The 25000-nt window shown below is 60.4% G+C and overlaps 1 non-coding gene across 1 annotated transcript; it reads left to right on the forward strand.

Annotated features, from left to right (window-relative positions):
• Window positions 1-21464: 21464 nt before the first annotated feature.
• On the forward strand, window positions 21465-21583 carry LOC131861770 (5S ribosomal RNA). The gene has a single exon (XR_009360801.1). It is a non-coding gene; the product is annotated as a 5S ribosomal RNA (ribosomal RNA).
• Window positions 21584-25000: the final 3417 nt, after the last annotated feature.

Consider the following 25000-nt stretch of genomic DNA (forward strand, 5'->3'; position numbering starts at 1 on the left):
TCGACCAGCCTGAACAATTCCCCTCTCGAAGGAAGGCCTCGGCCTTAATCGTCCACGACAAACAGCTCGACGAGGCATGAAGCACCCACGGGAGCCGGAGCATGACGATGCAGAGTCTCGGTTCACAGGAGCCTGGGAAGAACATCCCGTACGGAACCCTTTACCCGAAAACATCCGAACCGCACATGCTCGCGACAGTCCTGCCGTTAGAGAATGCACCGTGCACGCGACCGAGTAAGGCCACTCAGAGACATCCATTTCCCAGGTATATGCCCCCTACGCACTTTTGGTGGCGCAACTCGCACGAACAGTCCCACCTCGACCCCGTAAACAAGCTTTTTTGCCTCGAAGAGTTCGTCGGAGACGAAGAAGCAACCTTCAGTGCAAACGTAGCACTCTTTTGTGCAACCGCCCAAACAACGCCCCCTCTACCCTCTGTCGAAACACTCGGCATTGCTGCTCCCTAAGGTGAGCTTCTCCTCATAGGCAATTCCGCTCTTATCCGGTCACGTTTGTGTGCCCGAATTTCGCAAGGCAACCTCCATGGGACATGGAAAAGACTCGAGAAGAGAGCTCGCTCACGGGAGAGAGAAGCCAAGGAGACCACGAGAGTGCTGAGAGTGGGACAGCGCTGAATAGGCGGGAGAAGCCTGCGCGTATAAACGGAGATATATATCCAATTGCAACGAAGGAACGTGCCAAAGATCGAGAACAATGGCAGAAATGCTAGTAACGTGCACTTCGGGACCAACGCATCACCGGAAGACAACCGCCAAACATCGAAAGAGTCGCGATGCTCCGCAACCTACGTGCAAAGCGGTCGCACACCGGGTAAGGGAGTGAGAGCCCCAAACATAGCTGGGCGAGGCGCTCACTCCGCTCTTTAATATCTCGTTAATACCGCCAAGGAAATGGCACAAGCACACACACACAAGCATCCTCGGAAGAGGACAGTTCGAGTGACAGGTCAAATCCAAGAGTTCCGAAGACTACCTCCAGGAACAATCGGGAACAAGACCGATTACAAGTCGTCGAGTCTGTTACTGGGCGAACACGAGATGCGCACAGGAAATCGATCAGCCCTCACAATGGCCCAAGGCCAGAGATCGGACTGCTACGATTTACCCCAACAATCATCGTGCCACTCTTCGCAGAGAGGTGATAGACGCCAACGAGCCCGCGCATAGCAATCGAGGTGTAAAAAGGGCGTTGAAGGCAGGAAGCCTGGACGAAAGAGGCTACGAGGTCACCTCGAAGCGGTCTAAGAATCGGGCGCACTTGGGGCGACTACCAGTGCCAACCCCTTATCCCGCGGTGCGTCCGACACACAGAAATTTCCAAGGCGGCCAAGGAGCCTCCCCGCATAGCAATCGGGGTGTGAGGTTACGGATGCAGCATTGATAGCAATCGAGGTGTGAGGCGAAGGATGCAGAAGTGAGAGCCGAGGGATGTAGCAGAGATAGCAATCGGGGTGTGTGATGCAGAAGAGATAGCAATCGAGGTGTGCGGTGGGAAGGGCCCAGCAGCCAGAATGCATGAAGCGACGGATGAAGCAGTGATGACAACCGGGCTGTGAGGAGAGGAGGGATGCAGCCAAGAAAGCAATCAGGGCTCGAGGCAAGGGATGCATCAAGGATAGCAATCATGTTGTGAGGCGAGATTCCAAAGGCTAAACGTGAGAGGCTGCAGGGTCGACTCAGAGAGGTCTATGCATGTGAGAGGCTGAAAGCAAGGTCGACTCGGAGCGGTCTATGCATCGGGCGCGCTTGGGGCGACTACCAGTGCCAACCCCTTATCCCGCGACGCGTCCGACAAAGAGAACGTTCCAAGGCGGCAGAGGAGGTTACCAGCCGAAGGATGCAGTAGCAATAACAGGTATAGTTCCGCGGCGGCCGAGAAGACTCACCGCATAGGAATCGGGATGCGAGGCGAGGGATGCGGCGGGAAGGCCCCGACGGCTAAACGGAAGAGGCTGCAGGGCCGCCTCGGAATGGTCCAAGCATCGGATGCGATTGGGACGACTACCAGTGCCAACCCCTTATCCCGCGATGCGTCCGATACACAGATAGTTCCAAGGCGGCCGAGGAGCCTCACCGCATATCAATCGGGGTGCGAGGCGAGGGATGGGGCGGGAAGGCCCCAACGGCTAGACGGAAGAGGCTTCAGGGCCACCTCGGAATGGTCCAAGCATCGGACGCGCTTGGGGCGACTGCCAGTGCCAACCCCTTATCCCGCGATGCGTCCGATACACAGATGGTTCCAAGGCGGCCGAGGAGCCTCACCGCATAGCAATCGGGGGTGCGAGGCGAGGGATGGGGCGGGAAGGCCCCAACGGCTAGACGGAAGAGGCTTCAGGGCCGCCTAGGAATGGTCCAAGCATCGGACACGCTTGGGGCGACTACCAGTGACAGCCCCCTATCCCGCGATGCGTCCGATACGAAGATGGTTCCAAGGCGGCCGAGGAGCCTCACCGCATAGCAATCGGGGTGCGAGGTGGGGGATGCGGCGAGATGGCCCCAACGGCTAGACGGAAGAGGCCACAGGGCCGCGTCGGAATAGTCCAAGCATCGGACGCGCTTGGGGCGACTACCAGTGACAACCCCTTATCCCGCGATGCGTCCGATACGAAGATAGTTCCAAGGCGGCCGAGGAGCCTCACCGCATAGCAATCGGGGTGCGAGGTGGGGGATGCGGCGAGATGGCCCCAACGGCTAGACGGAAGAGGCTGCAGGGCCGCCTCGGAATAGTCCAAGCATCGGACGCGCTTGGGGCCACTACCAGTGACAACCCCTTATCCCGCGATGCGTCCGATACGAAGATAGTTCCAAGGCGGCCGAAGAGCCTCACCGCATAGCAATCGGGGTGCGAGGTGGGGGATGCGGCGAGATGGCCCCAACGGCTAGACGGAAGAGGCCACAGGGCCGCCTCGGAATAGTCCAAGCATCGGACGCGCTTGGGGCGACTACCAGTGACAACCCCTTATCCCGCGATGCGTCCGATACGAAGATAGTTCCCAGGCGGCCGAGGAGCCTCACCGCATAGCAATCGGGGTGCGAGGCGAGGGATGCGGCGAGATGGCCCCAAAGGCTAGACGGAAGAGGCTGCAGGGCTGCCTCGGAATAGTCCAAGCATCGGACGCGCTTGGGGCGACTACCACTGCCAACCCCTTATCCCGCGATGCGTCCGATACACAGATAGTTCCGAGGCGGCCGAGGAGGTGGGGGATGCAGCGAGATGGCCCCAACGGCTAGACGGAAGAGGCTGCAGGGCCGCCTCGGAATAGTCCAAGCATCGGACGCGCTTGGGGCGACTACCAGTGACAACCCCTTATCCCGCGATGCGTCCGATACACAGATAGTTCCGAGGCGGCCAAGGAGCCTCACCGCATAGCAATCGTGGTGCGAGGTGGGGGATGCGGCGAGATGGCCCCAACGGCTAGACGGAAGAGGCTGCAGGGCCGCCTCGGAATGGTCCAAGCATCGGATGCGCTTGGGGCGACTACCACTGCCAACCCCTTATCCCGCGATGCGTCCGATACACAGATAGTTCCAAGGCGGCCGAGGAGCCTCACAGCATAGCAATCAGGGTGCGAGGCGAGGGATGCGGCGAGAAAGCCCCAACGGCTAGAGGGAAGAGGCTTCAGGTCCGCCTCGGAATGGTCCAAGCATCGGACGCGCTTGGGGCGACTACCAGTGACAACCCCTTATCCCGCGACGCGTCCGATACACAGATAGTTCCAAGGCGGCCGAGGAGCCTCACCGCATAGCAATCGGGGTGCGAGGCGAGGGATGCGGCGAGAAGGACCCAACGGCTACACGGAAGAGGCTTCGGGGCCGCCTCGGAATGGTCCAAGAATCGGACGCGCTTGGGGCGACTACCAGTGACAACCCCTTATCCCGCGACGCGTCCGATACACAGATAGTTCCAAGGCGGCCGAGGAGCCTCACCGCATAGCAATCGGGGTGCGAGGCGAGGGATGCGGCGAGAAGGACCCAACGGCTAGACGGAAGAGGCTTCGGGGCCGCCTCGGAATGGTCCAAGCATCGGACGCGCTTGGGGCGACTACCAGTGACAACCCCTTATCCCGCGACGCGTCCGATACACAGATAGTTCCAAGGCGGCCGAGGAGCCTCACCGCATAGCAATCGGGGTGCGAGGCGAGGGATGCGGCGAGAAGGACCCAACGGCTAGACGGAAGAGGCTTCGGGTCCGCCTCGGAATGGTCCAAGCATCGGACGCGCTTGGGGCGACTACCAGTGACAACCCCTTATCCCGCGACGCGTCCGATACACAGATAGTTCCAAGGCGGCCGAGGAGCCTCACCGCATAGCAATCGGGGTGCGAGGCGAGGGATGCGGCGAGAAGGACCCAACGGCTAGACGGAAGAGGCTTCGGGTCCGCCTCGGAATGGTCCAAGCATCGGACGCGCTTGGGGCGACTACCAGTGACAACCCCTTATCCCGCGACGCGTCCGATACACAGATAGTTCCAAGGCGGCCGAGGAGCCTCACCGCATAGCAATCGGGGTGCGAGGCGAGGGATGCGGCGAGAAGGACCCAACGGCTAGACGGAAGAGGCTTCGGGTCCGCCTCGGAATGGTCCAAGCATCGGACGCGCTTGGGGCGACTACCAGTGACAACCCCTTATCCCGCGACGCGTCCGATACACAGATAGTTCCGAGGCGGCCGAGGAGCCTCACCGCATAGCAATCGGGGTGCGAGGCGAAGGATGCGGCGAGAAGGACCCAACGGCTAGACGGAAGAGGCTTCGGGTCCGCCTCGGAATGGTCCAAGCATCGGACGCGCTTGGGGCGACTACCAGTGACAACCCCTTATCCCGCGACGCGTCCGATACACAGATAGTTCCAAGGCGGCCGAGGAGCCTCACCGCATAGCAATCGGGGTGCGAGGCGAGGGATGCGGCGAGAAGGACCCAACGGCTAGACGGAAGAGGCTTCAGGGCCGCCTCGGAATGGTCCAAGCATCGAACGCGCTTGGGGCGACTACCAGTGACAACCCCTTATCCCGCGACGCGTCCGATACACAGATAGTTCCGAGGCGGCCGAGGAGCCTCACCGCATAGCAATCGGGGTGCGAGGCGAGGGATGCGGCGAGAAGGACCCAACGGCTAGACGGAAGAGGCTTCAGGGCCGCCTCGGAATGGTCCAAGCATCGGACGCGCTTGGGGCGACTACCAGTGACAACCCCTTATCCCGCGACGCGTCCGATACACAGATAGTTCCGAGGCGGCCGAGGAGCCTCACCGCATAGCAATCGGGGTGCGAGGCGAGGGATGCGGCGAGAAGGACCCAACGGCTAGACGGAAGAGGCTTCAGGGCCGCCTCGGAATGGTCCAAGCATCGGACGCGCTTGGGGCGACTACCAATGACAACCCCTTATCCCGCGACGCGTCCGATACACAGATAGTTCCGAGGCGGCCGAGGAGCCTCACCGCATAGCAATCGGGGTGCGAGGCGAGGGATGCGGCGAGAAGGACCCAACGGCTAGACGGAAGAGGCTTCAGGGCCGCCTCGGAATGGTCCAAGCATCGGACGCGCTTGGGGCGACTACCAGTGACAACCCCTTATCCCGCGACGCGTCCGATACACAGATAGTTCCGAGGCGGCCGAGGAGCCTCACCGCATAGCAATCGGGGTGCGAGGCGAGGGATGCGGCGAGAAGGACCCAACGGCTAGACGGAAGAGGCTTCAGGGCCGCCTCGGAATGGTCCAAGCATCGGACGCGCTTGGGGCGACTACCGTTGCCAACCCCTTATCCCGCGATGCGTCTGATACACAGATAGTTCCGAGGCGGCCGAGGAGCCTCACCGCATAGCAATCGGGTTGCGAGGCAGATTATTGGGAAGGGAACCCCCTGGGATGCGGCTCAAGCAGTGCCCAAAGGGACTGGAATGCGGAATCACATCGAGAGACCCAAATGCTATACGAGGGCTCAAATCGAATTATCGATTTGGCCACGACATGGACGCATCGGAACGACTACCTTTGCCGAACCACTCGCAATTGCATCCATACCGAAACCAATAGACATTTCCGTTAGAGCCCTCGCATAGCATTCGGGAATCTCGCATGCCCCTCTAAATCGACCAATGCTGGCGCTCAATGAAAATCCGAGCGCTACCACCGTTCGAGCGCCAGCATTGGTCGAGTTAGAGGGGCACGGGGGAGAATGCTCCAGTCAACACCTCCCCTATATAAGTTATTTGTCCGATTCTCGCACAACCGTAGTCTGCCTCGTCGAATCAAACAACGGTCCCAGATTCCGACTTCCGTTCCGTAGAGACCCAAAAGCTAGATGGAGGCTCGCAAGAAAGAGAGTCGGCGCATAGCAATCGGGTTTCTCGAACGTTTAGGGACCGAGCTCACTTGCGGATAGGGCAAAATCCGCCAAGCAACCCAAAAGCTAGACGGGGGCTCGAATCGAATCGCCTAGGCGGCCACAACAACGACGTGTTGGATCGACTACCAGTGCCAAACCATTCAGCAAGACTAGTCTGTGTCGAGGCCGGATAGAGATTCTCAGAGAGCGCCCGCATAGCATTTAGGAGACCTGCCGCGTCCCTCACACTCGACAAATGGTGGTGCACGTTTATAAATCCGAGCGATCCCAACCCTTTCAAGCACCAACATCGGTCGAGATAGAGGGGCACGGAGGGGGCTGCGTGAGACAACACAGTCCCCTATATAAGTTATTTGTCCGATTCTCACACATCCGAAGAATGGTCATCAAATCGGACAACAGCCCAAACTTCCGACTTCCGTCCCAGAAAGCCCAAGAGCTATCTAAAACGTTCATGGCCGGAACTCGATCGCGGCTATACCAGTCCGCCAAGCAACCCAAAAGCTAGACTGGAGCTCTAGTCGAATCACCTCTGTGGCCATTGCAAGGACGTGTTGGAGCGACTACCATTGCCGAACCATTCCGCAGGTCGAGTCCATACCAAGGCCGCATAGAGATTCACGATGAGCTCCTGCATAGCAATCAGGAGACTTGCCGTGTCCATCACAATCGATAAATCCTGGTGCAAGATTTTTGCATCCGAGCGCTCCAACCAGTCGAGCACCAGCATCAATCGACATAAACGGGCACGGGGGGAGGATGCTCGAGAACACTACCTCCCCTATATAAGTTATTTGTCCGATTCTCAAGCAGCCGAAGTCTGGTCATCGAATCGGGTCAAAGACCACAACTTCCGACTTTACCCACAATGCAAGTCATCGAATCGAACATCGGCCCCCGAGTCGGACTCCATGCGTATGTCAGGTCATCGGACCCAAATTCCGCCTTCCTGCGCATGGCGGGCCATCAATATCAACTCGGTCATCGGACCCAAACTCCGCCTTTTTGCGTATGGCACGCCTTCAAATCGGTCATCGGACCCAAATTCCGCCTTCCTGTGCATGGCGGGCCATCAACATCAACTCGGTCATCGGACCCAAATTCCGCCTTTCTGCGCATGGCACGCCATCAACTCGGTCATCGGACCCAAATTCCGCCTTCCTGCGCATGGCAGGTCATCGGACACAAATTCAGACCTCGCCAATATGCCTACGTATCGAATCGGTCATCGGACCCAACTTCCGACTTCATCCATACTGTAGGGTCTTTGAGGTTGGCGCGGTGCGCTCAACCCAGGGAGTCGACCCATCGAAGCATACACCTCCCCTATATAAGCTATTTGTCCGATTCCCACACCTGTGTAGTTTGCACCTCTGACCAGGACATCGACCCCAACTTCCGAACTCGACTGCAACGACGGCACCAGCGCCTTGGTGCGCACCTTGCGACGCACAGTCCCAACATTCGCCTTCCTGCACATGGCAGGTCATCGGACCCAAATTCCGACCTCGCGAGTATGCCTACATATCGAATCGGTCATCGGACCCAACTTCCGACTTCATCCATACCGTAGGGTCTTTGAGGTTGGCGCGGTGCGCTCAACCCGGGGAGTCGACCCAACGAAGCATACACCTCCCCTATATAAGCTATTTGTCCGATTCCCACACCTGTGTAGTTTGCACCTCCGATCAAGACATCGACCCCAACTTCCGAACTCGCCTCCAACGACCGAACCAGCGCCTTGGTGCGCACCTTGCAACGCACAGTGCCAACATTCGCCTTCCTGCACGTGGCAGGTCATCGGACCCAAATTCCGACCTCGCGAGTATGCCTACATATCGAATCGGTCATCGGACCCAACTTCCGACTTCATCCATACCGTAGGGTCTTTGAGGTTGGCGCGGTGCGCTCAACCCGGGGAGTCGACCCAACGAAGCATACACCTCCCCTATATAAGCTATTTGTCCGATTCCCACACCTGTGTAGCTTGCACCTCCGATCAGGACATCGACCCCAACTTCCGAACTCGACTAAAAAGACCGCACCAGCGCCTTGGTGTGCACCTTGCAACGCACAGTGTCAACATTCGCCTTCCTGCACATGGCAGGTCATCGGACCCAAATTCCGACCTCATGAGCATACCTACTAATCGAATCGGTCATCGGACCCAACTTCCGACTTCATCCATACCGTAGGGTCTTTGAGGTTGGCGCGGTGCGCTCAACCTGGGGAGTCGACCCATCGAAGCATACACCTCCCCTATATAAGCTATTTGTCCGATTCCGACACCTGTGTAGTTTGCACCTCCGCTCAGGACATCGACCCCAACTTCCGAACTCGCCTGCAACGACCGAACCAGCGCCTTGGTGCGCACCAAAAGTGCGCACTTTTGGAGGGCACTTTTGTGCGCTCCAAAGGTGCGCACTTTTGGAGGGCACTTTTCTGCGCTCCAAAGGTGCGCACTTTTGGAGGGCACTTTTTGGAGGGCACTTTTCTGCGCTCCAAAGGTGCGCACTTTTGGAGGGCACTTTTTGGAGGGCACTTTTCTGCGCTCCAAAGGTGCGCACTTTTGGAGGGCACTTTTTGGAGGGCACTTTTCTGCGCTCCAAAGGTGCGCACTTTTGGAGGGCACTTTTTGGAGGGCACTTTTCTGCGCTCCAAAGGTGCGCACTTTTGGAGGGCACTTTTTGGAGGGCACTTTTCTGCGCTCCAAAGGTGCGCACTTTTGGAGGGCACTTTTTGGAGGGCACTTTTCTGCGCTCCAAAGGTGCGCACTTTTGGAGGGCACTTTTTGGAGGGCACTTTTCTGCGCTCCAAAGGTGCGCACTTTTGGAGGGCACTTTTTGGAGGGCACTTTTCTGCGCTCCAAAGGTGCGCACTTTTGGAGGGCACTTTTTGGAGGGCACTTTTCTGCGCTCCAAAGGTGCGCACTTTTGGAGGGCACTTTTGTGCACTCCAAAGGTGCGCACTTTTGGAGGGCACTTTTCCTGTGCTCCAAAGGTGCACACCTAGGTGAGCACCTTCGACCACACCTTGTAGCACACCAAACTCTGACTTTCGACTTCATCCGCAATGCAGGGTCTTTGAGGTTGGCGCAATGCGCACAACCAGGGGAGTCGACCCATCAAACCCAACACCTCCCCTATATAAGCTATTTGTCTGATTCTCATACATGCGTAGCCTGCAGGAGCAATTAGGACATCGACCCCAACTTTCGGCTTCTAAACGAAAACAAGGTCTTTGAGGTTGGTGTAATGCGAACAACTAGGGGAGTCAACCCATCAAACCCAACACCTCCCCTATATAAGCTATTTGTCTGATTCTCATACATGTGTAGTCTACAGGAGCAATTAGGACATCGACCCCAACTTTTGACTTCTTAACGAAAACAAGGTCTTTGAGGTTGACGTAATGCGCACAACCAGGGGAGTCGACCCATCAAACCCAACACCTCCCCTATATAAGCTATTTGTCCGATTCTCATACATGTGTAGCCTGCAGGAGCCATTAGGACATTGACCCCAACTTTTGACTTCTTAACGAAAACAAGGTCTTTGAGGTTGGCGTAATGCGCACAACCAAGGGAGTTGACCCATCAAACCCAACACCTCCCCTATATAAGCTATTTGTCTGATTCTCATACATGTGTAGCCTGCAACAACGATTAGGACATCCACCCCAACTTCTGAATTCGTCTGCGTTGACCGCACCAAAGGTGCACGCCTTGGTGCTCACCAAAATCCGACTTCCGACTTCTTCTGCTATGCGGGGTCTTTGAGGTTGGCGCAGTGCGCACAACCAGGGGAGTCAACCCACCGAATGCAACACCTCCCCTATATAAGCTATTTGTCTGATTCTCATACATGCGTAGACTGCAGCAATGATTAGGACATCCACCCCAACTTTTGACTTCTTAAACAAGACAGGGTCTTTGAAGTTGGTGCAGTGCACACAACCAGGGGAGTCGACCCATCAAACGCAACACCTCCCCTATATAAAGCTATTTGTCCGATTCTCATACGTGTAGTCTGCAGCAGCGATTAGGACATCGACCCCAACTTCCGAATTCGTTTGCATTGACCGCACCAAAGGTGCACGCCTTGGTGTGCACCCTGGAGTGCACTTTGGTGCTCACCTCGGTGCACACTTTGGTGTGCACCTCGGTGTGCACCAAAGGTGCGCACCTTGGAGCGCACCAAAGGTGTACACTTTGGAGCGCACCACATAGGGTCTTTGAGAGGTTGGCGCAGTGCGCACACCAAGGTGGGTGTTGAGGTGCGTGCCGAGGTGGGTGGGTGCTAGGGTGCGCTCCATGGTGGGTGCCAGGGTGGGTGCGTGCTAGGGTGGATTCCAAAGAGGGTCATAGGGTGGGTGCCAAGGTGGGTTGGTGATATAGTGGGTTCAAAGGTGGGTACTAGGGTGGGTTCCAAGGTGGGTCACAAGTTGGGTGCCAGGATGCGTGGGTGTTAGGTTGGGTGCCAAGGTGGGCTCCTGCGTGGGTGGGTGCTAGGGTGGGTTTCAAGGTGGACGCGAGGGCGGGTGCCAAGGTGGGTAACAAGTTGGGTGTTAGGATGGGTGAGTGCTAGAGTGGGTGCCAAGGTGGGTGGGTGCTAAGGTGGATGCCAAGGTGGTTCACAGGGTGGGTGGGTTCTAGGGTGAGTTCCAAGGTGGGTCACAGGTTCAGTGCTAGGGTGGGTGTCAAGGCGGGTGTCGAGGTGCCTGGGTGCTAGGGTGTGGATGCCAATGTGGGTCATAGGGTGGGTACTAGGGTGGGCTGCAATGTGGGTGCCAAGGTGGGTAACATGCTCGGTGGGTTCTAAATTGGGTGCCAGGGTGGGTGTGCACCCACCTTGCCCGAGGTGGGTGCCAAGGTGCCAGTGTGGGTGGGTGCTAAGGTGGATGCCAAGGTGGGTGAGAAGGTGGGTGATAGGTTGAGTGGTAGGATGGGTGGGTGCCAAGATGGGTCACAGGGTGGGTGCAAGGGTGGGTAGGTGCTAGGGTTGGTGTCAGGGTGGGTGGGTGCTAGGTTGGGTTCCAAGGTGGGTGCGAGGGTGAGTGTCAAGGTGGGTCACAGGTTAGGTGCTAGGATGGGTGAGTGCTAGGGTGCAAAGGTGCCAGGGTGGGTGCTAGGATGGGTCGATGCTAGGGTGAGTGGCAAGGTGGGTCCACAAGTGTCAAGGTGGGTGCCGAGGTGGGTGCCAAGTCGGCGACTGCTATGGTGGATGCCAAGGTGGGTCACGGGGTGGGTGCCAAGTTGCTAGGTTGGGTTCCAAGGTGGGTGCCAACGTGGGTGCTAGGGTGCGTGGGTTAAAGGGTGTGTCACAACGTGGGTGCCAGGATGGGTGCGCACCCACACTGGCCAAGACGGGTGCGGGTGCAAGGTTGGGTTCCAAGCCCGGTCACAGGCTGGGTGCTAGGATGGGTGGGTGCCAAGGTGGGCACCAGGGTGGGTGCACCCACCCTGGCCAAGGTGGGTCACGGGGTGGGTCCTAGGGTGGGTAACGGGGTGGGTACTAAGGTGCGTGCCAAGGTGGGTCATAGGGTGGGTGCCAAGGTGGGCACCAGGGTGGGTGTGCACCAACCCTAGCCAGGGTAGGTCACGGGGTGGTTGTCGGGGTGGGCGTCAAGGAGCCAAGGTGGGTGGCAAGTAGCCAAGTTGCGTGCCAAGGTGGGTGTCGGGGTGGGTGCCAAGGATCCAAGGTGGGTGCCAAGGAACCAAGGTGGGTGTCTGGGTGGGTGCCGAGGTGGGAGCCAGGGTGGGTCCCAAGGTGAGTGCAAAGGTGGGTGCCAGGGTCAAGGTGAGTGCCAATGTGGGTTCCAAGGTGCCAGGGTCAGGGTGAGTGCCAATGTGGGTTCAAAGGTGCTAAGTTGGGTGCGAGGTTGGGTGCGAGGGTGGGTGGGTGCCAAGGTGTGCTAGGTGGAAGCCCGGGTGGGTCGGCATCCCATGGGTGTCGAGTTGGGTGCCTGATGGGTGCTTCTTGTCAAGTTTTAGTCGTCGGGACTCATTTCGAGCCTTAGAGGTCGTTTCTTGTCCGGTTGCCCTGTCTTCGACCTGGGAACCCAATTTTGGTCCTCGGGTCCCATTTTTTTTTGTCTCGCATCCCACTTTTGGCCTGTGGCCTTTTCGGGGTCGATTCTCGTTTTGGGCATCAGAGCATGTTTCTTCTCCTAAAACCCAATATTTGTTTATTAAGTCTCGGAACACATTTTTGTTCTCGTGGACCCATCATGGGTCTTGGAACGCATTTGTGGTCCTTGGGTCCCATTTTGCATCCCGAAACTTGTGTTTTGGTGCTTGATCCCTATTTTGGGTGCCCACCTTGCACCAAGTGCGCACCCGGGGCAAACCGAGCGCCTTGGTGCACCGGGGCAAGATCGAGCGTGCACGCGAGGTGCGCACCCGGGGCAAACCGGGCTCCGACTTCGTGCACGCCGCACCTTGGAGCACACTTCGGAGCGCTCCTTGGTGCGCACCATGGTGCCCACCAGGGCGCGCAACCCCGCCGAAGGTGCACGCGAGGTGCGCACCCGGGGCAAACCGGGCTCCGACTTCGTGCACGCCGCACCTTGGAGCACACTTCGGAGCGCTCCTTGGTGCGCACCATGGTGCCCACCAGGGCGCGCAACCCCGCCGAAGGTGCACGCGAGGTGCGCACCCGGGGCAAACCGGGCTCCGACTTCGTGCACGCCATGGTGCGCACCGCGGCGAAGGTGCGCACCCGGGGCAAACCGGGCTCCGACTTCGTGCACGCCGCACCTTGGAGCACACTTCGGAGCGCTCCTTGGTGCGCACCAGGGCGCGCAACCCAGCCGAGGTGCCCACCCCGGCGAAGGTGCACGCGAGGTGCGTACCCGGGGCAAACCGGGCTCCGACTTCGTGCACGCCGCACCTTGGAGCACACTTCGGAGCGCTCCTTGGTGCGCACCATGGTGCCCACCAGGCCGCGCAACCCAGCCAAGGTGTGCGCACCAAGGTGCACGCGAGGTGCGCACCCGGGGCAAACCGGGGTCCGACTTCGTGCACGCCGCACCTTGGAGCACACATCGGGGCGCTCCCGGGTTCGCACCGGCGTTGCGCACCGTGGTGGGCACCTCGGAGCACACCAAGGTGGGCAGCGAGGTGCGCACCTTTGATGCGATGCCTTCACTAATTTCCATAAAAGGCAAAAAAAAAACGAGATTTTAAAATTTCCGTTTTGAAAGATAGTGAGAAAAAGGGAATGCTGGTGCCATCTTGAGCCCGCCCTGGTGCGCAGCCCAGCCAAGGTGTGCGCACCAAGGTGCCCACCCTGGCGAAGGTGCGCGCCCGGGCAATTAATCCAACTTCCAACTTCGCGCGCGCCAGGGTGGGAGCGCACCCAACAACCGGGCCTGGGAAGAGCCAATGCGAGAAACCCCACCAAACGCTCTGACAAAAAAAGAGGGGGCGCTCCAGTAACCCCGCTTCGGAGCGCACCCTGGGCAAACCCAGCCAAGGTGCCCACCCCGGCCAAGGTGCAGGCGAGGTGCGCACCCGGGGCAAACCGGGCTCCGACAACGTGCACGCCGCACCTTGGAGCACACTTCGTAGCGCTCCCGGGTGCGCACCTCAGAGCACACCAAGGTGGGCAGCGAGGTGCGCACCTTTGATGCGCTGCCTTCACTAATTTCCAGAAAAGGCAAAAAAAAAAGGAGATTTTAAAATTTCCGTTTTGAAAGATAGTGAAAAAAACGGAACGCGCGTGCCATCTTGAGCCCGCCCTGGTGCGCAGCCCAGGTAAGGTGCCCACCCTGGCAAAGGTGCGCACCCGGGCAATTAACCCTACTTCCGACTTCGTGCGCGCCAGGGTGGCAACCGGGCCTCGGAAGAGCCAATGCGAGAAACCCCACCAAACGCTCCGACAAAAAAAGAGGCGGCGCTCCAATAACCCCGCTTCGGAGCGCAGCCGGGGCAAACCCAGCCAAGGTGCCCACCCCGACGAAGGTGCACGCGAGGTGCGCACCCGGGGCAAACCGGGCTCCGACAACGTGCACGCAGCACCTTGGAGCACACTTCGAAGCACTCCCGGGTGCCCACCGGCGTTGCGCACCGTGGTGGGCAGCGAGGTGCGCACCTTTGATGCGCTGCCTTCACTAATTTCCAGAAAAAGGCAAAAAAAAATGAGATTTTAAAATTTCCGTTTTGAAAGATAGTGAAAAAAAAGGAACGCGGGTGCCATCTTGAGCCCGCCCTGGTGCGCAGCCCAGGCAAGGCATGCGCACCAAGGTGCCCACCCGAGGTGCACACCCGGGGCAAACCGGGCTCCGACTTCGTGCAGGCCGCACCTTGGAGCACACTTCGGAGCGCTCCTTGGTGCGCACCATGGTGCCCACCAGGGCGCGCAACCCAGCCAAGGTCTGCACACCAAGGTGCCCACCCCGGCGAAGGTGCACGCGAGGTGCGCACCCGGGGCAAACCGGGCTCCGACTTCGTGCACGCCATGGTGCCCACCGCGGCGAAGGTGCACGCGAGGTGCGCACCCGGGGCAAACCGGGCTCCGACTTCGTGCACGCCGCACCTTGGAGCACACTTCGGAGCGCTCCTTGGTGCGCACCATGGTGCCCACCAGGGCGCGCAACCCAGCCAAGGTGTGCGCACCAAGGTGCACGCGAGGTGCGCACCCGGGGCAAACCGGGGTCCGACTTCGTGCACGCCGCACCTTGGAGCACACATCGGAGCGCTCCCAGGTTCGCACCAGCGTTGCGCACCTTTGATGCGCTGCCTTCACTAATTTCAAGAAAAGGCAAAAAAAAACGAGATTTTAAAATTTCCGTTCTGAAAGATAGTGAAAAAAACGGAACGCGGGTGCCATCTTGAGCCCTTCCTGGTGCGCAGCCCAGGCAAGTTGTGCGCACCAAGGTGCCCACCCTGGCGGAGGTGCGCGCCCGGGGCAATCCGGGCTCCGACTTCGTGCACTGCATGGTGCCCACCAAGGCGCGCAACCCAGCCAAGGTGCCCACCGCAGCGAAGGTGCACGCGAGGTGCGCACCCGAGGTGCACACCCGGGGCAAACCGGGCTCCGACTTCGTGCACGCCGCACCTTGGAGCACACTTCAGAGCGCTCCTTGGTGCGCACCAGGGCGCGCAACCCAGCCGAGGTGCCCACCCCGGCGAAGGTGCACGCGAGGTGCGCACCCGGGGCAAACCGGGCTCCGACTTCGTGCACGCCATGGTGCCCACCGCGGCGAAGGTGCGCACCCGGGGCAAACCGGGCTCCGACTTCGTGCACGCCGCACCTTGGAGCACACTTCGGAGCGCTCCTTGGTGCGCACCATGGTGCCCACCAGGCCGCGCAACCCAGCCAAGGTGTGCGCACCAAGGTGCACGCGAGGTGCGCACCCGGGGCAAACCGGGGTCCGACTTCGTGCACGCCGCACCTTGGAGCACACATCGGGGCGCTCCCGGGTTCGCACCGGCGTTGCGCACCGTGGTGGGCACCTCGGAGCACACCAAGGTGGGCAGCGAGGTGCGCACCTTTGATGCGATGCCTTCACTAATTTCCATAAAAGGCAAAAAAAAAACGAGATTTTAAAATTTCCGTTTTGAAAGATAGTGAGAAAAAGGGAATGCTGGTGCCATCTTGAGCCCGCCCTGGTGCGCAGCCCAGCCAAGGTGTGCGCACCAAGGTGCCCACCCTGGCGAAGGTGCGCGCCCGGGCAATTAACCCAACTTCCAACTTCGCGCGCGCCAGGGTGGGAGCGCACCCAACAACCGGGCCTGGGAAGAGCCAATGCGAGAAACCCCACCAAACGCTCTGACAAAAAAAGAGGGGGCGCTCCAGTAACCCCGCTTCGGAGCGCACCCTGGGCAAACCCAGCCAAGGTGCCCACCCCGGCCAAGGTGCAGGCGAGGTGCGCACCCGGGGCAAACCGGGCTCCGACAACGTGCACGCCGCACCTTGGAGCACACTTCGTAGCGCTCCCGGGTGCGCACCTCAGAGCACACCAAGGTGGGCAGCGAGGTGCGCACCTTTGATGCGCTGCCTTCACTAATTTCCAGAAAAGGCAAAAAAAAAAGGAGATTTTAAAATTTCCGTTTTGAAAGATAGTGAAAAAAACGGAACGCGCGTGCCATCTTGAGCCCGCCCTGGTGCGCAGCCCAGGTAAGGTGCCCACCCTGGCAAAGGTGCGCACCCGGGCAATTAACCCTACTTCCGACTTCGTGCGCGCCAGGGTGGCAACCGGGCCTCGGAAGAGCCAATGCGAGAAACCCCACCAAACGCTCCGACAAAAAAAGAGGCGGCGCTCCAATAACCCCGCTTCGGAGCGCAGCCGGGGCAAACCCAGCCAAGGTGCCCACCCCGACGAAGGTGCACGCGAGGTGCGCACCCGGGGCAAACCGGGCTCCGACAACGTGCACGCAGCACCTTGGAGCACACTTCGAAGCACTCCCGGGTGCCCACCGGCGTTGCGCACCGTGGTGGGCAGCGAGGTGCGCACCTTTGATGCGCTGCCTTCACTAATTTCCAGAAAAAGGCAAAAAAAAATGAGATTTTAAAATTTCCGTTTTGAAAGATAGTGAAAAAAAAGGAACGCGGGTGCCATCTTGAGCCCGCCCTGGTGCGCAGCCCAGGCAAGGCATGCGCACCAAGGTGCCCACCCGAGGTGCACACCCGGGGCAAACCGGGCTCCGACTTCGTGCAGGCCGCACCTTGGAGCACACTTCGGAGCGCTCCTTGGTGCGCACCATGGTGCCCACCAGGGCGCGCAACCCAGCCAAGGTCTGCACACCAAGGTGCCCACCCCGGCGAAGGTGCACGCGAGGTGCGCACCCGGGGCAAACCGGGCTCCGACTTCGTGCACGCCATGGTGCCCACCGCGGCGAAGGTGCACGCGAGGTGCGCACCCGGGGCAAACCGGGCTCCGACTTCGTGCACGCCGCACCTTGGAGCACACTTCGGAGCGCTCCTTGGTGCGCACCATGGTGCCCACCAGGGCGCGCAACCCAGCCAAGGTGTGCGCACCAAGGTGCACGCGAGGTGCGCACCCGGGGCAAACCGGGGTCCGACTTCGTGCACGCCGCACCTTGGAGCACACATCGGAGCGCTCCCAGGTTCGCACCAGCGTTGCGCACCTTTGATGCGCTGCCTTCACTAATTTCAAGAAAAGGCAAAAAAAAACGAGATTTTAAAATTTCCGTTCTGAAAGATAGTGAAAAAAACGGAACGCGGGTGCCATCTTGAGCCCTTCCTGGTGCGCAGCCCAGGCAAGTTGTGCGCACCAAGGTGCCCACCCTGGCGGAGGTGCGCGCCCGGGGCAATCCGGGCTCCGACTTCGTGCACTGCATGGTGCCCACCAAGGCGCGCAACCCAGCCAAGGTGCCCACCGCAGCGAAGGTGCACGCGAGGTGCGCACCCGAGGTGCACACCCGGGGCAAACCGGGCTCCGACTTCGTGCACGCCGCACCTTGGAGCACACTTCAGAGCGCTCCTTGGTGCGCACCAGGGCGCGCAACCCAGCCGAGGTGCCCACCCCGGCGAAGGTGCACGCGAGGTGCGCACCCGGGGCAAACCGGGCTCCGACTTCGTGCACGCCATGGTGCCCACCGCGGCGAAGGTGCGCACCCGGGGCAAACCGGGCTCCGACTTCGTGCACGCCGCACCTTGGAGCACACTTCGGAGCGCTCCTTGGTGCGCACCATGGTGCCCACCAGGCCGCGCAACCCAGCCAAGGTGTGCGCACCAAGGTGCACGCGAGGTGCGCACCCGGGGCAAACCGGGGTCCGACTTCGTGCACGCCGCACCTTGGAGCACACATCGGGGCGCTCCCGGGTTCGCACCGGCGTTGCGCACCGTGGTGGGCACCTCGGAGCACACCAAGGTGGGCAGCGAGGTGCGCACCTTTGATGCGATGCCTTCACTAATTTCCATAAAAGGCAAAAAAAAAACGAGATTTTAAAATTTCCGTTTTGAAAGATAGTGAGAAAAAGGGAATGCTGGTGCCATCTTGAGCCCGCCCTGGTGCGCAGCCCAGCCAAGGTTTGCGCACCAAGGTGCCCACCCTGGCGAAGGTGCGCGCCCGGGCAATTAACCCAACTTCCAACTTCGCGCGCGCCAGGGTGGGAGCGCACCCAACAACCGGGCCTGGGAAGAGCCAATGCGAGAAACCCCACCAAACTCTCTGACAAAAAAAGAGGGGGCGCTCCAGTAACCCCGCTTCGGAGCGCACCCTGGGCAAACCCAGCCAAGGTGCCCACCCCGGCCAAGGTGCAGGCGAGGTGCGCACCCGGGGCAAACCGGGCTCCGACAACGTGCACGCCGCACCTTGGAGCACACTTCGTAGCGCTCCCGGGTGCGCACCTCAGAGCACACCAAGGTGGGCAGCGAGGTGCGCACCTTTGATGCGCTGCCTTCACTAATTTCCAGAAAAGGCAAAAAAAAAAGGAGATTTTAAAATTTCCGTTTTGAAAGATAGTGAAAAAAACGGAACGCGCGTGCCATCTTGAGCCCGCCCTGGTGCGCAGCCCAGGTAAGGTGCCACCCTGGCAAAGGTGCGCACCCGGGCAATTAACCCTACTTCCGACTTCGTGCGCGCCAGGGTGGCAACCGGGCCTCGGAAGAGCCAATGCGAGAAACCCCACCAAACGCTCCGACAAAAAAAGAGGCGGCGCTCCAATAACCCCGCTTCGGAGCGCAGCCGGGGCAAACCAAGCCAAGGTGCCCACCCCGACGAAGGTGCACGCGAGGTGCGCACCCGGGGCAAACCGGGCTCCGACAACGTGCACGCAGCACCTTGGAGCACACTTCGAAGCACTCCCGGGTGCCCACCGGCGTTGCGCACCGTGGTGGGCAGCGAGGTGCGCACCTTTGATGCGCTGCCTTCACTAATTTCCAGAAAAAGGCAAAAAAAAATGAGATTTTAAAATTTCCGTTTTGAAAGATAGTGAAAAAAAAGGAACGCGGGTGCCATCTTGAGCCCGCCCTGGTGCGCAGCCCAGGCAAGGCATGCGCACCAAGGTGCCCACCCGAGGTGCACACCCGGGGCAAACCGGGCTCCGACTTCGTGCAGGCCGCACCTTGGAGCACACTTCGGAGCGCTCCTTGGTGCGCACCATGGTGCCCACCAGGGCGCACCCGAGGCAAACCGGGCTCCGACTTCGTGCACGCCGCACCTTGGAGCACACATCGGAGCGCTCCCAGGTTCGCACCAGCGTTGCGCACCTTTGATGCGCTGCCTTCACTAATTTCCAGAAAAGGCAAAAAAAAACGATATTTTAAAATTTCCGTTCTGAAAGATAGTGAAAAAAACGGAACGCGGGTGCCATCTTGAGCCCTTCCTGATGCGCAGCCCAGGCAAGTTGTGCGCACCAAGGTGCCCACCCTGGCGGAGGTGCGCGCCCGGGGCAAACCGGGCTCCGACTTCGTGCACTGCATGGTGCCCACCAAGGCGCGCAACCCAGCCAAGGTGCCCACCGCAGCGAAGGTGCACGCGAGGTGCGCACCCGAGGTGCACACCCGGGGCAAACCGGGCTCCGACTTCGTGCACGCCGCACCTTGGAGCACACTTCAGAGCGCTCCTTGGTACGCACCAGGGCGCGCAACCCAGCCAAGGTGCTCACCCCGGCGAAGGTGCACGCGAGGTGCGCACCCGGGGCAAACCGGGCTCGGACTTCGTGCACGCCGCACCTTGGAGCACACATCGGAGCGCTCCCGGGTTCGCACCAGCATTGCGCACCTTTGATGCGCTGCCTTCACTAATTTCCAGAAAAGGCAAAAAAAAGAAAAAAATGAGATTTTAAAATTTCCGTTTTGAAAGATAGTGAAAAAAACGGAACGCGGGTGCCATCTTGAGCCCGCCCTGGTGTGCAGCCCAGGCAAGTTGTGCGCACCAAGGCACCCACCCTGGCCAAGGTGGGTCACGGGGTGGGTCCTAGGGTGGGTAACGGGGTGGGTACTAAGGTGCGTGCCAAGGTGGGTCATAGGGTGGGTGCCAAGGTGGGCACCAGGGTGGGTGTGCACCAACCCTAGCCAGGGTAGGTCACGGGGTGGTTGTCGGGGTGGGCGTCAAGGAGCCAAGGTGGGTGGCAAGTAGCCAAGTTGCGTGCCAAGGTGGGTGTCGGGGTGGGTGCCAAGGATCCAAGGTGGGTGCCAAGGAACCAAGGTGGGTGTCTGGGTGGGTGCCGAGGTGGGAGCCAGGGTGGGTCCCAAGGTGAGTGCAAAGGTGGGTGCCAGGGTCAAGGTGAGTGCCAATGTGGGTTCCAAGGTGCCAGGGTCAGGGTGAGTGCCAATGTGGGTTCAAAGGTGCTAAGTTGGGTGCGAGGTTGGGTGCGAGGGTGGGTGGGTGCCAAGGTGTGCTAGGTGGAAGCCCGGGTGGGTCGGCATCCCATGGGTGTCGAGTTGGGTGCCTGATGGGTGCTTCTTGTCAAGTTTTAGTCGTCGGGACTCATTTCGAGCCTTAGAGGTCGTTTCTTGTCCGGTTGCCCTGTCTTCGACCTGGGAACCCAATTTTGGTCCTCGGGTCCCATTTTTTTTTGTCTCGCATCCCACTTTTGGCCTGTGGCCTTTTCGGGGTCGATTCTCGTTTTGGGCATCAGAGCATGTTTCTTCTCCTAAAACCCAATATTTGTTTATTAAGTCTCGGAACACATTTTTGTTCTCGTGGACCCATCATGGGTCTTGGAACGCATTTGTGGTCCTTGGGTCCCATTTTGCATCCCGAAACTTGTGTTTTGGTGCTTGATCCCTATTTTGGGTGCCCACCTTGCACCAAGTGCGCACCCGGGGCAAACCGAGCGCCTTGGTGCACCGGGGCAAGATCGAGCGTGCACCCGAGGCGCCCCGAACATGCACCAAGGTGCACTCGGCCCACATGTGAGCGCAGGTCGTTGCGCCCGAGGTGGTGTGTGGGCACCGCGTTGCAGACGGGACACTGCACGCACACGACGCCCCCTACAGGTGCACGCACGTAGGCCGGGCCGGGTGCACACCCGACGCCCTAGCAAGGTGCGCGCACCCGGGCAGGGCTCACACTTGGCGAACGGGGCGCACTTCGCGAGGGAGGGTGTGCACCTCGACGGGGGTGGGTGGCCGGGGTGGATTCGCACGTGGGTCGCGGTTTGCTAAGTACACACTGCGACAAGCTCATAACGGGTGCGATCATACCAGCGTTAGTGCACCGGATCCCATCAGAACTCCGCAGTTAAGCGCGCTTGGGCCGGAGTAGTACTGGGATGGGTGACCTCCCGGGAAGTCCCGGTGTTGCACCCTTTTTTAGTTTTTCGCCGGGCATCGCAATGCTATTTGAATAAACCTTTTGCCCGTTTGCGTTCTCGTCGGGGCCGGGCCGGGCCGGGGTGCGCTGCCCGCACTACCGCGCGCGCGGGGGGCGACACCGAGCGCGCACCCGAGGCGCCCCGAGCACACAGGCCACGGTGCAACTCGGGCGTTGTGCGCGCACCCCGGTGCGCCCGAGGTGCTGCGCGCGCACCCAGGTGAAATCGGTGTGCACCTCGGCCAGTGCGCGCTCGGTCGAGTCGCGCACGTTGGCCAAGGTGCACGGTGATGTTTCTTACTCTAAGGTTCCGCACCAGACGCCCGGGACAGGTGAGCGAAGCTGGGCGGGGCCGGGTGCGCGGCCGGGGCAGGTGCACGCAGCTGGAGAGAGCTTTGGAGCACACTTCGGAGCGCACCAATGATGCGCTCCATTCAAAAGTTTCCTGAAAAGGCAAAAAAAGTTGAGATTATAGAATTTCCCACTTGAGAGATTGTAAAAAAAAAAAATTTAAAATGAAGGAAACGCGGGTGCCAAGGTGTGCGCAGCCCAGCCAAGGTGTGCGCACCAAGGCGCCCACCCTGGCGAAGGTGCACGCAAGGTGCGCACCCGAGGCAAACCGGACAATTAACCCAACTTTCGACTTCGCGCGCACCTTGGAGCGCACTTCGGAGCGCTCCTTGGTGCGCACCAATCTTGGGCACCTCGGAGTGCACCATGGCGCCCACCAAGGTGCGCACCCGGGGCAAACCGAGCTCCGACTTCGTGCGCACCTTGGAGCGCACGAAAGGTGCGCACCATGGCGCCCACCAAGGTGCGCAGCCCAGCCAAGGCGTGCGCATCAAGGTGCGCACCCTGGCGAAGGTGCGCACCCGGGGCAAACCGAGCTCCGACTTCGTGCGCACCTTGGAGCGCACAAAAGGTGCGCAACCCAGCCAAGGTGTGCGCACCCCGGTCAAACCGAGCTCCGAATCGTGCGCACCAGAGGTGCACGCCATCGTGCGCACCTTGGAGCACACTTCGGAGCCCTCCTTGGTGCGCGCCGATGTTGCGCACCTCGGAGCGCACCCGGGGAAAACAATGCAATTAACCCGACTTTCGACTTCGTGGGCACCTCGGAGCGCTCTCGGGTTCGCACCTCGGAGCACACCGAGGTGCGCACCTTTGATGCGCTGCCTTCACCAATTTCCAGAAAAGGCAAGAAAACATTGAGAAGGTGTGCGCACCGAGGTGCCCACCCTGGCGAAGGTGCACGCGAGGTGCGCACCCGGGGCAAACCGGGCTCCGACTTCGTGCACGCCGCACCTTGGAGCACACTTCGGAGCGCTCCTTGGTGCGCACCAGGGCGCGCAACCCAGCCGAGGTGCCCACCCCGGCGAAGGTGCACGCGAGGTGCGCACCCGGGGCAAACCGGGCTCCGACTTCGTGCACGCCATGGTGCCCACCGCGGCGAAGGTGCACGCGAGGTGCGCACCCGGGGCAAACCGGGCTCCGACTTCGTGCACGCCGCACCTTGGAGCACACTTCGGAGCGCTCCTTGGTGCGCACCATGGTGCCCACCAGGGCGCGCAACCCCGCCGAAGGTGCACGCGAGGTGCGCACCCGGGGCAAACCGGGCTCCGACTTCGTGCACGCCGCACCTTGGAGCACACTTCGGAGCGCTCCTTGGTGCGCACCATGGTGCCCACCAGGGCGCGCAACCCCGCCGAAGGTGCACGCGAGGTGCGCACCCGGGGCAAACCGGGCTCCGACTTCGTGCACGCCGCACCTTGGAGCACACTTCGGAGCGCTCCTTGGTGCGCACCAGGGCGCGCAACCCAGCCGAGGTGCCCACCCCGGCGAAGGTGCGTACCCGGGGCAAACCGGGCTCCGACTTCGTGCACGCCGCACCTTGGAGCACACTTCGGAGCGCTCCTTGGTGCGCACCATGGTGCCCACCAGGCCGCGCAACCCAGCCAAGGTGTGCGCACCAAGGTGCACGCGAGGTGCGCACCCGGGGCAAACCGGGGTCCGACTTCGTGCACGCCGCACCTTGGAGCACACATCGGGGCGCTCCCGGGTTCGCACCGGCGTTGCGCACCGTGGTGGGCACCTCGGAGCACACCAAGGTGGGCAGCGAGGTGCGCACCTTTGATGCGATGCCTTCACTAATTTCCATAAAAGGCAAAAAAAAAACGAGATTTTAAAATTTCCGTTTTGAAAGATAGTGAGAAAAAGGGAATGCTGGTGCCATCTTGAGCCCGCCCTGGTGCGCAGCCCAGCCAAGGTGTGCGCACCAAGGTGCCCACCCTGGCGAAGGTGCGCGCCCGGGCAATTAACCCAACTTCCAACTTCGCGCGCGCCAGGGTGGGAGCGCACCCAACAACCGGGCCTGGGAAGAGCCAATGCGAGAAACCCCACCAAACGCTCTGACAAAAAAAGAGGGGGCGCTCCAGTAACCCCGCTTCGGAGCGCACCCTGGGCAAACCCAGCCAAGGTGCCCACCCCGGCCAAGGTGCAGGCGAGGTGCGCACCCGGGGCAAACCGGGCTCCGACAACGTGCACGCCGCACCTTGGAGCACACTTCGTAGCGCTCCCGGGTGCGCACCTCAGAGCACACCAAGGTGGGCAGCGAGGTGCGCACCTTTGATGCGCTGCCTTCACTAATTTCCAGAAAAGGCAAAAAAAAAAGGAGATTTTAAAATTTCCGTTTTGAAAGATAGTGAAAAAAACGGAACGCGCGTGCCATCTTGAGCCCGCCCTGGTGCGCAGCCCAGGTAAGGTGCCCACCCTGGCAAAGGTGCGCACCCGGGCAATTAACCCTACTTCCGACTTCGTGCGCGCCAGGGTGGCAACCGGGCCTCGGAAGAGCCAATGCGAGAAACCCCACCAAACGCTCCGACAAAAAAAGAGGCGGCGCTCCAATAACCCCGCTTCGGAGCGCAGCCGGGGCAAACCCAGCCAAGGTGCCCACCCCGACGAAGGTGCACGCGAGGTGCGCACCCGGGGCAAACCGGGCTCCGACAACGTGCACGCAGCACCTTGGAGCACACTTCGAAGCACTCCCGGGTGCCCACCGGCGTTGCGCACCGTGGTGGGCAGCGAGGTGCGCACCTTTGATGCGCTGCCTTCACTAATTTCCAGAAAAAGGCAAAAAAAAATGAGATTTTAAAATTTCCGTTTTGAAAGATAGTGAAAAAAAAGGAACGCGGGTGCCATCTTGAGCCCGCCCTGGTGCGCAGCCCAGGCAAGGCATGCGCACCAAGGTGCCCACCCGAGGTGCACACCCGGGGCAAACCGGGCTCCGACTTCGTGCAGGCCGCACCTTGGAGCACACTTCGGAGCGCTCCTTGGTGCGCACCATGGTGCCCACCAGGGCGCGCAACCCAGCCAAGGTCTGCACACCAAGGTGCCCACCCCGGCGAAGGTGCACG

The sequence above is a fragment of the Cryptomeria japonica genome, unplaced genomic scaffold (assembly GCF_030272615.1).
Source record: "Cryptomeria japonica unplaced genomic scaffold, Sugi_1.0 HiC_scaffold_33, whole genome shotgun sequence".
In the NCBI taxonomy this organism is placed as follows: domain Eukaryota; kingdom Viridiplantae; phylum Streptophyta; class Pinopsida; order Cupressales; family Cupressaceae; genus Cryptomeria; species Cryptomeria japonica.